General features: G+C 48.9%; 3 long non-coding RNA genes across 8 annotated transcripts in view; 2 read left to right on the forward strand and 1 right to left on the reverse strand.

The window, feature by feature from the left end:
* The window catches only part of LOC103796290 (uncharacterized), a 71,553-nt gene that overhangs the window by 36,181 nt on the left and 21,381 nt on the right, over nucleotides 1–13,991 (reverse strand). For 4 of the 6 annotated variants that reach the window (XR_013523396.1, XR_013523395.1, XR_013523394.1 and 1 more), the window contains 4 exons: nucleotides 8,581–8,677; nucleotides 7,301–7,411; nucleotides 6,386–6,517; nucleotides 345–425 (listed from right to left, as the gene is read on the reverse strand). This is a non-coding gene — a long non-coding RNA (uncharacterized LOC103796290). Of the gene's footprint in view, nucleotides 1–141; nucleotides 426–6,385; nucleotides 6,518–7,300; nucleotides 7,412–8,580; nucleotides 8,678–13,991 lie in introns of all 6 variants that reach the window. The other 2 variants (XR_008474759.2, XR_013523397.1) reach the window with 2 other exon arrangements.
* Nucleotides 3,465–4,878, forward strand: LOC118145492 (uncharacterized). Its single transcript, XR_004730627.3, has 3 exons — nucleotides 3,465–3,764; nucleotides 4,048–4,205; nucleotides 4,580–4,878. It is a non-coding gene; the product is annotated as an uncharacterized LOC118145492 (long non-coding RNA).
* The window catches only part of LOC108593844 (uncharacterized), a 107,012-nt gene continuing 105,271 nt past the window's right edge, over nucleotides 12,251–13,991 (forward strand). Inside the window, exon 1 of the long non-coding RNA XR_013523393.1 lies at nucleotides 12,251–12,461. This is a non-coding gene — a long non-coding RNA (uncharacterized LOC108593844). The remainder of the gene's footprint in view (nucleotides 12,462–13,991) is intronic.

Consider the following 13,991-nt stretch of genomic DNA (forward strand, 5'->3'; position numbering starts at 1 on the left):
GACCGGGTGATTTGCCATCAAGGCATCTGATATGGTTTGGCTGTGTCCCCACCCAAATCTCATCTTGAACTGTAGTTCCCACAGGCCCCATGCTTGTGGGAGGAACTTGATGAGAGGTAATTGAATCATGGGGGTGATTACCTCCGTGCTGTTCTCATGAGAGTGAGTTCTCAGGATATTTGATGGTTTTATAAGGAGCTTTCCCCACCTTTGAGTTGAGCTTCCTGTTGCTGCCATGTGAGGGACATGTCTGCTTCCCCTTCAGCCATGGTTGTAAGTTTCTTGAGGTCACCCCAGCCCTGCAGAACTGGGAGTCAATTAAACCTCTTTTCTTTATCAATTACCAAGTCTTGCGTATTTCTTCGTAGTGCAGTGAGAATGGACTAATACAGCATCTTGGCCAAGAGGTGCCCCGATTTTGATACCTAAAGCAGGACAGAAAGTGAAAGAAGAGGGTAGGAATGAGGCCTTTCTTGACAAGGCTCACCAGGAGACCCAGGCAGCCATCAGAACCGTCCAGAGACATCCCCTCAAACTTCTCCCTGAAGATGGGCTGACATCTTACAACACTTGACACCTGCTGCGGTCACTCCCGTATTGCCAAGCCCCCAAACATGGCCATCCAAACCCAACACTGGCCAGTCTCTAGGGCTTCAAGGATTAGAATATCATGGGAACCTCTCAATTATTTTGTCCTTTAAAAAATTATCTCCACCACAGACATTCCAGTATTCATGGAGAACAAGCCTTTTAGGGTAACTTGGGTACATTTTCTCTGGGAAGAAGTACAACCACCAGCATCCCTCCCTGTGACAACCCTTGAAACAGGGTCAAGGGCAAGCTCTTATAAAAGGATTCAAACATGGCAGGGGAGGGCATATAAAGAACGTTTCCCCACGCTATATGGACTTATGGGGGATGACTGGCTTGTTTTGAATGTACCAGGCAGTTTTACACCTCCATGATGTGGCCCAAAAGGTTCCTCCTGCCTTGTCTGCTTTTCTGCTCCAGTTCTAATCTGCTTTTGCAATCAGCCCAAGCATTACTTTTCTGGGACATTGTGGCAGGCTGCGTTATCGGACAAGATATTCGCCACCCCTTCCCGCTGGCCTGACCCTGTGGAAGGATTATACTTCTGGCTTCATTTACAGCAAACCTAATCACATGACTTGCTTGGCCAATGAAACCTGAGAGGGAGTGACAGATGCCACTTTGCAACAGAAACCATTGCATAGCTCTACCATTTTTATTTTCCCTCTGCCAAGAGACTATGGAGGAATTACGCCTTTACCCTTGGTTCCAGAAGGAACAGAGTTTAAAACAGAACCTCAGGAGACCTCTGGTGGACGTGAATGTGAGAACAATAAAAGCTTTATTGCTTTTTAACCACTGAGATGTTAGAGTCATTTGTTACTGCAGCCTACTGTAGCCCACACTGACTCATAGACTAACCTGGGTGGATTTCAGCTTCTTCCCTTATGTTCTCATTGCACCTCATGTGTAATCCAGTCGCACCAATTACCTCACTGTGATATAATCATTTATTGTCTTCCCACTGGACCTGAAACTCCTCCGCATCAGACTCCAGGTTGCCTTGGCTACGTTCCCCCAGTGCTTTGCACAAGGCATGGAACACAGGAGGCCCTCAAAAACGGGAATTAATAAATGGCCAGAGAATCCTGAAGCTCTGCCCTGCCCTTTCTTCCCCAAGGAGTGTAGCCCTCTCCTGAGACTCTTTGCACATAAATCCCTGTCTTCAAGGTGACATTAAGTGACAAAATCAACAGAAGTCAAAACACAAGTTGCTAACCTGTACGAAACAGCTATCCTAAGAAGAATTCTGAGATGACAGTGTGGCATGGAGCTTTCTGAAGGACATCCTGAAATTTCTGATGTTGCAGGCAATCAGATTCAACATAGTCATTAGGAGGGACCTGGGGAAACTGAGCTATCTGACCAGACTTCTCTTTGGGGGCTGATGGATCTTGTCTGCCAGGCAGTTTTGAAGCCTCCCAGGTCAAGCTCCTACATAGCCTCCACTGCTGGAGCCTAGGGTTCTCAGCACCCAGCTCGGAAGTCCGGCCCTGCAGCCTCTCTCCTGGTGAGACTTCAGCCCAGGCTACTGCCGCCTGGAAGAGGGTATAACAGGTCTGTCTCCCAACCCCAGGCTGGAGGAGGGACAAAGCTCACTCAGAGGAGTGAGCAGATACCCTCTAGAGCAGTGTATAACCACCAGGAGGGCACTTCTCGGTTGAGCATGTCTTGCTTTTCATAATATTTATTTTCTCATCCTACCTCTCTCTCCGTGTATCCAACACACTGCCTTATCTCGGACCCTGCGTCAGAAGCAATGCATCCCAGGGTAGGGAGCCTCAGGGTCAGGCCTTGCTGCCCAGTTACCAGGGGCAGCGAGTGCGTCTTCTGGGTGCTAAGCGGAACCAAACCACAATATTTACCCCGGGGCGGACACGTGCGGAGCGATCTACATGGGAAGGGTGGAAACGAGCTGGTGTTTGGGCTCCATCTCCTCCTGCACAATTCCTGTTTGTTTTTCCACTACCCTGTTCCAAGAAGGGGTACAGAATGGGGCCGTGTGGACAGTCTGCCTGTAGCCCCACTACAACCCTCCGTGTCAGCACCCAGGTGGACTCGGGAGGCAGGGCTGTGAAGGCCCAGAGGAAGACACGGGCGTTTTCCATGCCTCAGGAGCAACCAGGTGCAGGATAGAGGCACAGGACTGAATCCTGTAGAGCGAATTAGGGGCACCGCAGGGCACACACAGCGGCTGGGCCAGGAGCGACCTGGCTCCGGAGCCCGGGCAGGGTGGGGGAGGGGACAGGTAAGTGGGTTGCCTAGCAACCCGGCCGACCCGCGGGTGGACAACCTCAAGGGGCAGCCAGGAGCCACCCCACCCCCCACCCCGCCCCACCCCCGAGCGCACGCTGCGGAATTCTGCCGGCACGAAGCAGAGTCACGAGCGCAGCCGGAGCAGTGGAGCGGGCAGGACACCGTCAGCATAGGGAGAACACGAGCGCGTGGGTGGTTGGGGGAGGGTCCTCACAACCAGTCGCACCCCCCCCACCTCTATCCCGCATCCTGGCTTCTCCTCGCCCCAAATCTAGGGGAATAAAAACGCAGAGCGTCCGGGAGAGCTTCAGGGGGCACTGGGGAGGGGGCTTCCCCAGGCGGGGGGGGGGGGCATCACGCAGCCCTCGGCGCCTGACCCTCCAGCCCAAGGCGGCTTCCTCCCCACCTTCCTTCTCCTTGCCCTCCACACCACCCGCCCCTTCTTCTCCCACAGTTCCGGCTCGGGCGCCGCATCGCCACCCCCGCGCGGGAGCTCTCCGGGCGGGGGCGGTTCGCAGCGGCGCGGGGCGGCACGGGGAGGGAGAGGGAGGGGCGGGGCCGCGCTGCTACGTCACAGCCGCGAGAGGGGATCCTGGGCGCAGGCCCCGCCCCCTCACGTGCCCAGGGCGCAGGGCCGCGTGCCGCCCGCGTGACCTGCAGGCCCTGCCCGGCCGCCGCCTCCGCTGCTGTTAGGCTTCCACGCGTGGGAGGGAGGCCGTGACGCGGGGGGCGGCTGGCTTAAGGAGGCTGCAGGAAAGTCTTCCTTAGTGGCCGCGTCCCTGTCCCAGGCCTTGGTACCCTGGCCGTACCAGGAGCTCTGTGTGGAGAGCTCTGTGTCCGCCTGGATTTGAGAAAAGGGGGTCTCCCCTCCCTACGCCCTCTGCCCCTGCATTCCACGCTTAAGAGAAGGAGCCAGGGTAAGGGGCTCTTCACTAAGGGATGAGGTGGTTCAGATTTAAACCTAAGTTTCGGAGATAGATGGCGAAGAGCTTTTGAAATTGGGGGTGGAGTCCCCACAGCTGTCTGTTCAGCCTCAATTACTGTGCCTGTGACCCTGGGCCAGGAAGTCCTGCCTTCTTGCAACCTGGGCTCAGCCCAGCACCCAGCTGAGGGCATGAGCAAGAATCCAGCATCCTTTATGGTTCTTTGGTTGGTGACTTACTGATTCCCTCAGCCCCCCCCCCCCATTTCTCCTCCTAGAAATGACAAGCAGAGCATTTGGAAAGAAGCAGTGAGGGGTGGAGACCACGGACAGACCAACCCCCAAATTGAGCGTCCCCACACAGAGTCGAAGGAAACCCATTATCTGTGCCTTTGTAACGTGTCCTTAAGTGACCCATTTGCCTGCAAGGTGTCAGGTACTGAGGGAATCCACAAAGCCGGTTGCTGTCTGAAAATTCGTGTCTCTACTAGTTGTTATTTTCAATAGCTGGTGAAATTGAAATCGCCTTTGCAAAAATTATAAAATGGTTACAGTGAAGGACATCTGACCTAACCGGCTCCATCTTGCTTCTAACCTCCAAGCAGTCCCTTGTTCATTCCTGGGAGGGACTTACAATTTAGCTTTGAAACAAAGATGATAACAGCCCTTTCTCAAGACAAACCCCCTTCTTGTCTAAAGACCAAACTGCCTTTGTGCTAAGTAACAAATTAGCCGTAAGATTAGAAATTATGGTTTAGGACTCATGCCGCTAGAGGCCACAAAATTCTTAGCCTCCCCAATTGCTTCTAGGGATGACATCACTATTAGAAAATCTAAGATTGGTGCTGAAGATATTTTTCAGACCCTACAGTTGATGGATCAGCTGGCGTTACCCAGATTGATAAACTGGCTGTCTGGTCCTGTGGCCCCTACCCAGGAACCTACTTCGCGCAAGAGGACAACTTTGACACCGTCTGATTTTGTCTCTGACAAACCAATCAGCACTCCCCACTCCCTAGCCCTCTACCCATCAAAGTATCCTTTAAAAACCTTAGTCTGGAATTTTCAGGGAGGCTGATTTGAGTCATAATAAAACTCTGTTCTCCTGATCAGCCGGCGCAGTGTGAATTCAACTTTCCCTAATGCAATTCCCTGTTGATAAATCTGTTCTATCTGGGAAGCAGATAAAATGAACCTATTTGGAAGTTTAAAAGTGGGGGTTGGGGGGCTGCCTGGGTTAAGCACTCCAGAGTAGGAGCCTCTAAATTAAACCCTCTCCATGAAAAGCCATACATGGTATGGCAGAGAGCCTGGATTCCGGAGTTAGGGAAGCCACCTGCCAACCAAATACCAAGCACTGGAGGAGGGGCAAGGTGTGAGGCAGACTGGGGAGCTCATAGAATCTGATGGAAACTGACCCAGGCCCATTCCCAGACCCATTTCCTGAGGGAAATCGTAGGGTTGGCGCCTTAACTTTTACAGGGATTGTATTTCCGAGGCAAGGGTTATTCTCCTAGGATAGTTCTAAGGAAGGCAAAACCTAAGCTTGTTTATTGCTGGGATGGCCAGGAAGTGGAGTAATAGGAAGAGAGCTGGGGGCAGGGAGTGGGTCCCTTTGGCTGCGTGTCTGGATTTCAGGGTATCTGGACAAGTGCCTTTCTACTGTTGGCTTTCCAAACTCACTTATATGAGGAACGGGAGTGGTCAGTTTAATTGATTGAATGGGTACTGAGCGCCTGACACTGGGGAGAGAACACAGGGAGTGCCAGTTGATGTCCTCGATCGACAGGAATTTCTGTCTCCTGGGGGAAGTACTATGTTCTGGAAGTACTTGACAAAATGTCAGTGGGTCTGTGAGGTTAAGAGCCAACACGAGCAGTGTAGACAAGTGCTTTGATAGAAAGGAGAAAGCAACAGAGGCCAAGGAGCCGAAGAAGGGGGAAGATCTGGATAAATGGAGAGGAGCTTTGGGTGCTGAGAATTGCAAGAGCAAAGGCAGCGAGGAAGGAGTGTTTCTGGAGAGCCCACTGGTCAGGAAGAAAGCTGGCTTGGCTGGAGCAAAGGGTGCAGGATTGGAGAAGGCCAAAGATCTGCTTGACGAATGAGTCTGCTGAGGCCCAAAGCAGAGGCTTCCAGGTTCTCCATCAGCCCCAGCTGCCCAGAACTTTGCAAAGCTCAGCACTGATCACATAAAACCATCCTCAGAAACATGCAGTGGCCCTCCATTGCCCAAATGCTATCATGGAACACAAGGCCTGTAGTGCTTTATCCCAAACCTACCTGGTCAGCTTTACTCCTGTTCCGCCTTTTCAGGCCCACCATATCCACAGAATTACTCCTGGGTCCTGAATGTGTCCTCTACTTTCTCCCTTTTTTGTCTTCAATTGCATGCTTTTTCCTTTCTTTGGAAAATTCTCTCCTCCCTCACCATTTCTGCCCACTCATCCTTGAAAACACAGCTCAAGTGCCAGCTCATCCCCCAGCCAGATGTAATTTTCATCTGAGTTTCCACAACATCGTGTACTCTATCTTGGCACCTCACATTCCACGTTGTATTATGGATATGCAGAGACATAATCCTTCAAAGTAGATACGGCTAATTGGACCACTTCTCACCGCCTCCATCGCTGTCAGCCTATTCCGAGCCGCCATCATCTCTTGTCTGGACTGCTGGGATGGCCTCCCTAACAGCCCATTGCTTCCTTCTAGCCCTCTTTGGTCACTTCTCTCCAGAGCAGCAGAGTGATCCTTTTAAAACATAAATCAGATCATGTCACTCTCTTGCTCAAAACCCTACATGGTTTCTCATCACTTTCAGATGTTACTCAAGACTTAGTGTGAAGGTCAAGACCTATGTTATCTGGCCCTGTCTACCTCTCAGTCACCTACCACCCTCTGCTTTGCTCACTAAGCTCTGGCCGCTCTGTCTTTCTTCCTGTTTCTGCACTATTCCAAGCTTATTTCTTACTCAGAGTCTTTGCACTTGCTGGTCTCTATAAATGGAGTGCATTTCTTTTAGAATTTACATGGCATACTCCCTCACTTCATTCCTGTCTTGGGTCAAATACTTTCTCAGAGAAGCATTCCCTGACTACCTTATCTGGTATACGCCTTCTACCAGACACTCTCCATTTCCTTTTTATTTAGTGCCGTTACCACTATCAGAACCATATTATGTTTATTTGGTTATTTATTTGTTGATTGCCTGTCACTACCATAAGAAGTTAAGCTTTGTGATGTCAGAAACTTCCGTCTTGTTCACTGATGTAGAACCTTCCTCACATGTAGTAGGTACTCAATTTCCTAAATGAATAAAGGAGTGAATGAATCTAAGCTCTGCTACTACGTTCTTGGAGGGCAAGCACCATTTTTTATACATTTGAGTCCCCTTCTCCAAGACTTAGCTTCTTACACGTAAGTCCACTCAAATGCTTGTCTGAATTTCAGATTCTGCAGAGAAGACCTCCAGCTGCTTTTCCCCCATTAATGTAACTATACCTGTTTTAAAAAAAATCAGGAAATGGTCTTTACCTATCTTGTCACCTCCAGAGATGGCTCAGTCTTCATCACATTGATCCCTGGCAAGTCTACCAGATCACAGCTTCTCCAGTTGTGGATCTCAAGCCATTAAGGAGTTGTGACCTACATTTTTTGATAACATAGAACAAATGAGGAATTAGAAGAGTGCATCATAGGTTTTAAGGATAACTATTTTTTTTTCCATTGTGGGTATTGTCAGGTCATGATATAAAATGAACATCTGACCAGGCGTGGTGGCTCATGCCTATAATTCCAGCACTTTGTGAGGCCAAGGCAGGTGGATCACCTGAGGTCAGGAGTTCAAGACAAACCTTGTCAACGTGGCGAAACCCCGTTTCTACTAAAATACAAAAATTAGCTGGGCGTGGTGGCGAGCGCCTGTAATCCCAGCTACTTGGGAGGCTGAGGCAGGAGAATCGCTTAAACCCAGGAGGCAGAGGTTGCTGTAAGCTGAGATCACGCCACTGCACCTGGCCTGGGTGACCAGAGTGAGACTCCCTCTCAAAAAATATAATGATAATTTAAAAAGTTAACATCTTATTGTTGACCATTGTCTAAAAACTTGAAAGTTCTAGATGCCCCATAGATAGTCATTTTATAGAATGCATACCTATACTCTTAATATTTAAATAGCTAGCATTTATTGCAGGTTACTTTTGTGCTGGACACCTGTGTTACACTGTTTCACATGCATTGTCTCATGCAGTCCTCATTACAGTTCTGAGAGGAGGGTCTTTTTATAATTCTCATTTTATGAAGGGGGAAACTGAGGCTTAGAGAAATTAAATAACTTGCCTATGATCACAAAGCTGGTAAACAGCTAAGCAGAAGGCCTGCTTCCAGAGCTCTCCTGACCGGTTAGTCAGCCAGCAGCATCTTTTTTTTTTTTTTTTTTTTTTTTTGAGACAGAGTTTTGCTCTTGTTGCCCAGGCTGGAGTGCAATGGTGCAATCTCGGCTCACTGCAACCTCCACCTCCTGGGTTCAGGTGATTCTCCTGCCTCAGCCTCCCAAGTAGCTGGGATTACAGGCATGCACCACCATGCCTGGCTAATTTTGTAATTTTTTTTTCAGTAGAGACAGGGTTTCTCCATGTTGGTCAGGCTGGTCTTGAACTCCTGACCTCAGGTGATTGCCTGCCTCAGCCTCCCGAAGTGCTGGGATTACAGGTGTGAGCCCCTGTGCCCAGCCTCAGCATCTATTTTTTAATTTCATGTTAACTGAAAAAGCCCCCACAACTGTGGTTTATTTCAATAAAATAAACATGACTTACCCAGCATTCTGATGGAAGGCTTTTGGGTTTTTTTTGGTTGCTGGTAGGCACTGCTAGGCATGTGGACTGGAAGGACACAGACGCAGACAGTCCATTCCTTGGCAGGAAGGAAGGTGGGGAGTAAATACCATGCCATACCTTCCTCCCATCTTTGGATTTCCCTCTCAGGGGCCCCGCTGGCTGAACCAAGTATCAGGAGAGTCTGTTAATGCAATCCCTAGAGGTCAACCTCTCAGAACAGAGTGGAGTGAGTGCGAGGTGGATCTGGAGGGCAAATGCAGAGCCCCCTGCTTACCATCTTCAGCACCGGTGCAGATTAACACGAACTCCCAAGGCCTTTGAATGCCAAGCCTCCGGCTACTGCAGTACTTCACAGCTCGCCCCAACTCTCACCTCTCCCTTGAGGACAACATCTGAACTGGCCAGGTGGGGCATTGTGCAGGCTTGGGCCGCACTGCAAGCCCCTCCCTTGGCCCTGTCTTTTATTCACTAGGCTGCCAAGGGAGGAAAACCAGGCCAGAAAAAGAACCAGCCCCCTTCATCCACCTTTAGAGTTTGCAGCTCTGCCAGCACTTGGGCATCTTGTTCGTGATCTAATCATGGACCAGGTCAGTGGGTTTTTATACAGTCTGGGGATTTGATTGGGAATGGCAGAAATTTCTTCCTGCCAGGATTTTGCTCTCTTCCAAGCTGAAACCTCCTGGAGCAAGGAAGCAGGGCAAAGAGAGTGTGTGTATGCATGTACATGTGTGTTAGTGTGTGTGTATGTGTATGTGTGCGTGTCGGGAGAGGGGCAGAATGCAACCTTCTAAAGGCATGTTCTTGCTGTTCATACTTACCCAGCCTTTGCAGGCGAATGTGTGGCTGCAGTTGTGGTTAAAATATGAATGAATGTGGTGGTGTGCAGGTGCGTGAATGACTGTAAGTTTCTGTGAATGAATGCATTTGTGATGAAGGGTGCATGGGAGCCCTTGGGAGCTGGGGTAGTTGTTTGCAGGTGCCTGGCTGGCTGGCTGGCTGGAAGCATCCACTGATCACTATCTTTACCAAAGTCTATGAGTGTTGGGTTGAGGGGGGAGGAGGGGAATACTTCGCTTTCTCACAACACCTCCCTTTTGTTGCTGCCACTGCTGCGTGGCAATCTCCTTGTCCTCCCTGAAGCCCCAGAGAAGAAAGTCGGGGTAAAGACAAGTGAAAACATGTGGTCAGTCTGTCGTCAGTTAAAGGCTCCTCCAGGCACCAGGAATTGTCCTTAGATAAACTCTAGTCACAAAGCCTCCTGACTAGCCCATGGGGCTGAACGAGGGGCAGATGAGTGGTAGCTCAGGTTAGAGTTTCTCTGACCTCTTCTCCCCTGACCTACTAGCCTGGTCAGGCAGAGTTATTCATATTCTGTCCTTATCTGAAATGTTGAGATTAGTAAGATCATATCCCTTATGTCTCACAACCAGATTTAAGGAAATGAAAGGAGGGGCCGCATTCATTTAGGAAGCAGTGATAAGCAAAAATGATTGGGTGGTTACAAATTGAAAACCTGACCTCATGGATATATATATATATATATATAAAATTTAAGGGCCGCTTAATTTTAAATCAAATGATTTAAATCTATTTTGGGCTCCTCTTCTCCCCCACTGAAGGTCCCCCACAGCCTTTGTCATCCAAGTGGCCTCTGTGAGGGCCCCTGTACACGATGGTTCCAATTAGTCCCCTCATTAACAGTCTCAGCAGAGGCCAAAGACTAAATGGGTCAGAGGAACCAAATTCTTCTATCATCCTGAGGCTCAAGTGAACATATCTGAGGAGCGCAAGTCAGGGAGGGAGGACTGAGAAGCAGGAAACTTGGGAAATGAAGACTTTACAAAACTATTGTGAACTGCCTCCTCTGAAAATGGAAAAATCCAGCATTCTCCAACCACTCCCCCACCTCACTCCCAACAAATACTTTGAAAGTGGCATCTTTCACCTACTTTGCTTCCATGGGGAGGTACTCTGTATTCACATATATAATCCGTAGGTATATATAAAAATGTATCATTGCGAAATGGACCAATGAAAACTGGATTGTTAGCTAAGTGAAGGGAGCAGTTGTTCCCCCCGCCCCCGTAAAAAGCAGATGTTTAAATAATGCAGATTTCAATAATACAATATCTTATCAGACTGCATACTTAAGTCCCCGAGACGAAACCTAAGCCTATTTTGGTGGGCTGCTGTGCCTTTCCTGCCAAGCAGCTACGAGAAGGAAGGAACATCCCAGAATCCTTGCTTATGAATGTACTGTCTCCGCTGAGTGTGAATGTACCAGTACTTCGTGTTTGTATGAATGGGGGTTGCATGTGCTGGTCAGAGGCCACGTGAGACACACGGCGGGTGGGGGGGATTATGTATTTAAAAAATGAATTGGAAAAAATGAAACGGAATGTACGGATGACATAAATGGAACCCATGGCACCCTCTCTTTTTTATTACCCACCACCACAATAGGGCCCACCTGTTTCATTAAAATTAATTCCTGGCTTTGCAAATATCAATAGATCAATATCTGTACTTGTGTTCCACCCTTCCCTGGGACCATTCTGCTAAAAACAGAGAGCTGCAACACAAAAGATACCGCAGTCAGCTCAAGCAGGGGGTTATTTTTAGATCAGAAAAAAGAGGGGAAAGAAAAAAAAACAGAGGCAGTTCTGGGTTTTGCAATCTAATTTGGTCTCTTTTCTTAAGGAAAAAAAAAATCCCATCAATGGCATTTTCCATACAATCTGATTTCTATTTGGCTCCTAGAAAAAGAAGAAGAGATCTAGGGCTGAAAATTCTGGAGTTTTATGGCTGATTCCAGCTAGTATCCTTTCTTCACCAGGCTCCAACTGAATTAATTTGATACTATTTTTGAAAGTCAGTGTTTCTAAGGGAGACCTAATGACGCACTGACGTCAATGCAGGTCAATAGCACACACTGCTGGAACTGGGCGTGCTACACTGAGCCAGGGCTGGAGGCTTTTCAAACAGCCCCAACTCTGCAAATATCCCAGCTTTGCAGGGGGAAAAAAGCCAGGGTTTTGTAAGCATTGAGACCCCCACCATTTTTCCCGAACACCTTCTAAATTGATGCATGCTTTCTAGATGCGAAAAAAGAAAGAAGAAAATCCAAACAGATATAATCAGACGCACTGCAGTGCAAAAAAAAAAAAAAAATCATACCTGTCAAAGGAACCGTATGTAATCCGTGCACACACACATTTACGTTCAGAATGCAATACATATCATTAGGGTCTGTCTATAAATAGACCCGAGTGTGTGTGCATCGGGACTTAGTCCCAAATGGGATTTTCAAACGTGGGTGATGAGTTCTTTGCTCTGATCAGTTACTCAGAAGGTGCCTGAATGTGTGGGGGTGGGAGCGTGGGAGGGGGCTGCCTCCTCTCTCTCCTCCTTCCCTTTGGCTCTCCCCCTCCTTTCTTCTCCCTCCCTCCCTCCCTCTCCCCTTACTTCCCCTCTCCTCTCCCTCTCTCATTTCCTCTTTCTTTCTCTTCTTCTCCCTCTCTCCTTCAGCATCCCCCCACCCTCTTTTTCTCTCTCCCCCTCCCTCTCCTTCCTCGCTCTCACCCCCTCCCTCACTCCCCCACCCTCTCTCTTCTCCCTCTCCCTCCAAGTCTGGCACTGAACGCGAACTGTTTTGCTTTGCTCCGGGAAGAGTGCAGAGACACACAACGTGAAATCCCGAGCTTTTTGCGTGGTGCATTTAAAATGCTTCCCTATTTATATTACCCTCATTCCCTCACCTCCCCCCACCCCCTCACCAGTCCTTCCAAATTTCCCTAGAAATCTATGTAAAGCATGCGGAGGGGAAAACATTTGCACAAAAAGTGAAGGAGCTCGCCAAGGTAGGTTATACCATGCACTGTCTTGTGTTTGGCTTTTGCAAAGTTTATGATGTCAGTTGGTGAATGTTTGGAGGAGTAGATTTGTATGACTGGCCATGATTACTGTCTTTTTCACTGAACAATTATCTTTGTGCAAATTGCCTAGACTTCTTGGGCAGGCTTTCCTGGGGTCTTGCGTGTGTGGTTTTTGCAGGAGGCATGCCAGCTGGAAGACAATCCTGTGCTGTTAAGCTGGGGAGGGGATGCCGTCTTGGCTCCCCCCACCTTAGTGTTCTGTGGTTTGGGGGTGGAGGGTGGAGGGGTATTCTGTAGTGGGCAAGGGTTTGTGCCACTTGGCCGTATCTTGGATTGATTCTCATTCACTGAATGTCTTAATTCTTGGAATTATTTTGCACATGAAAATTTAGTTCCAAAAAGGCTCCCTGAAGTCAGAGCAAAGTGGGGAGAGTGGGGGAGATAAAGAAGCAGGTTATGGTGGTGGTGATGGGAGTGGTGCCACGTCTTGCATAGAGAACTTAATTTTCTCCCCACTATTTGGAGAAAATACTAAGTCTTTAGCGGGTGTAAGCAAAATCATTTTTGTTTAAAACCTTATTCATGGGCAAAATGAAATTTAAAATAAATGTTTCCATTGCAAGAGCAAAATCTGCTACAGCTCACAACCACCTGTAGAGGGAAATCTTTATGCATGGTTTCTTAAGGGCTGGTTGTGTAGAGGAAAACCGCCTGAAAAGGCTCCTGACAAAGTTTGCAGCAGAAAAGATGAGAGGCTGGGCCCTGTGGGGAGAGGGGTTAAAGCTTGGGGGAGGTGGGCGGCAGAGAAGGAGGGAAAAGGCTGGAACTCAGCCAGGGTCTGTCAGTCTGGGAACCCTCAGGGCTGGCCTGCCTGCTTTGAGGGGCTGGTGCTGAAATGGGGCGGGGAGCTTGAGGTCGAAGCTATGGGGCAGGGGCTTGCAGAATATTTGTGTGTCGCGGGAGGAGGGGCGTTTTCTGAAGTCCGGGATTCTATGGTGCCTGGGGCCATGTGATGATAGGGAGGTCACGGGCCAGTTTTTCCGTTGGGTTCTGATCCTCCCAGCTCCTCCCTGCTGCTGCACAAAGCAAGGTGGTTATCAACAAGTGTTTCTCCTGAGAAGATTAGTTTTGACAGGGACTTCAAGGGGTTTTTTAATCTGGATAAATCCACCAGGGCTTTATTGTGTGTAGCAAAGAGAGTCATTCTTTGTTAGGAAGGAGCTTGGGGAAGAGAGGTGGAGGAGTGGAGAGAGGGGGCTTTTGAACATCAGCCATTTGACCTGGGGGGCCAGAGTTCAAATCCCCTAGAGGGCTGAAAAGGTTGAAAAGGTATCGCTCTCCCTTCTGCCGCACCCGCATCTTTCACCCTGAGCTTTATGTTTAATGGGGAAAATTCAGCGCCTGGTGTGGGCCAGACCTCATCAATGGGAATTCCATGTGTCTGAGAGCAGGATTTTTTTTTCATCGAGGGAAGCAGGCAGCACTCTCAGCTGTAGTACTGTAATTTTTTTTCCC

The sequence above is a fragment of the Callithrix jacchus genome, chromosome 10 (assembly GCF_049354715.1).
Source record: "Callithrix jacchus isolate 240 chromosome 10, calJac240_pri, whole genome shotgun sequence".
NCBI lineage: Eukaryota > Metazoa > Chordata > Mammalia > Primates > Cebidae > Callithrix > Callithrix jacchus.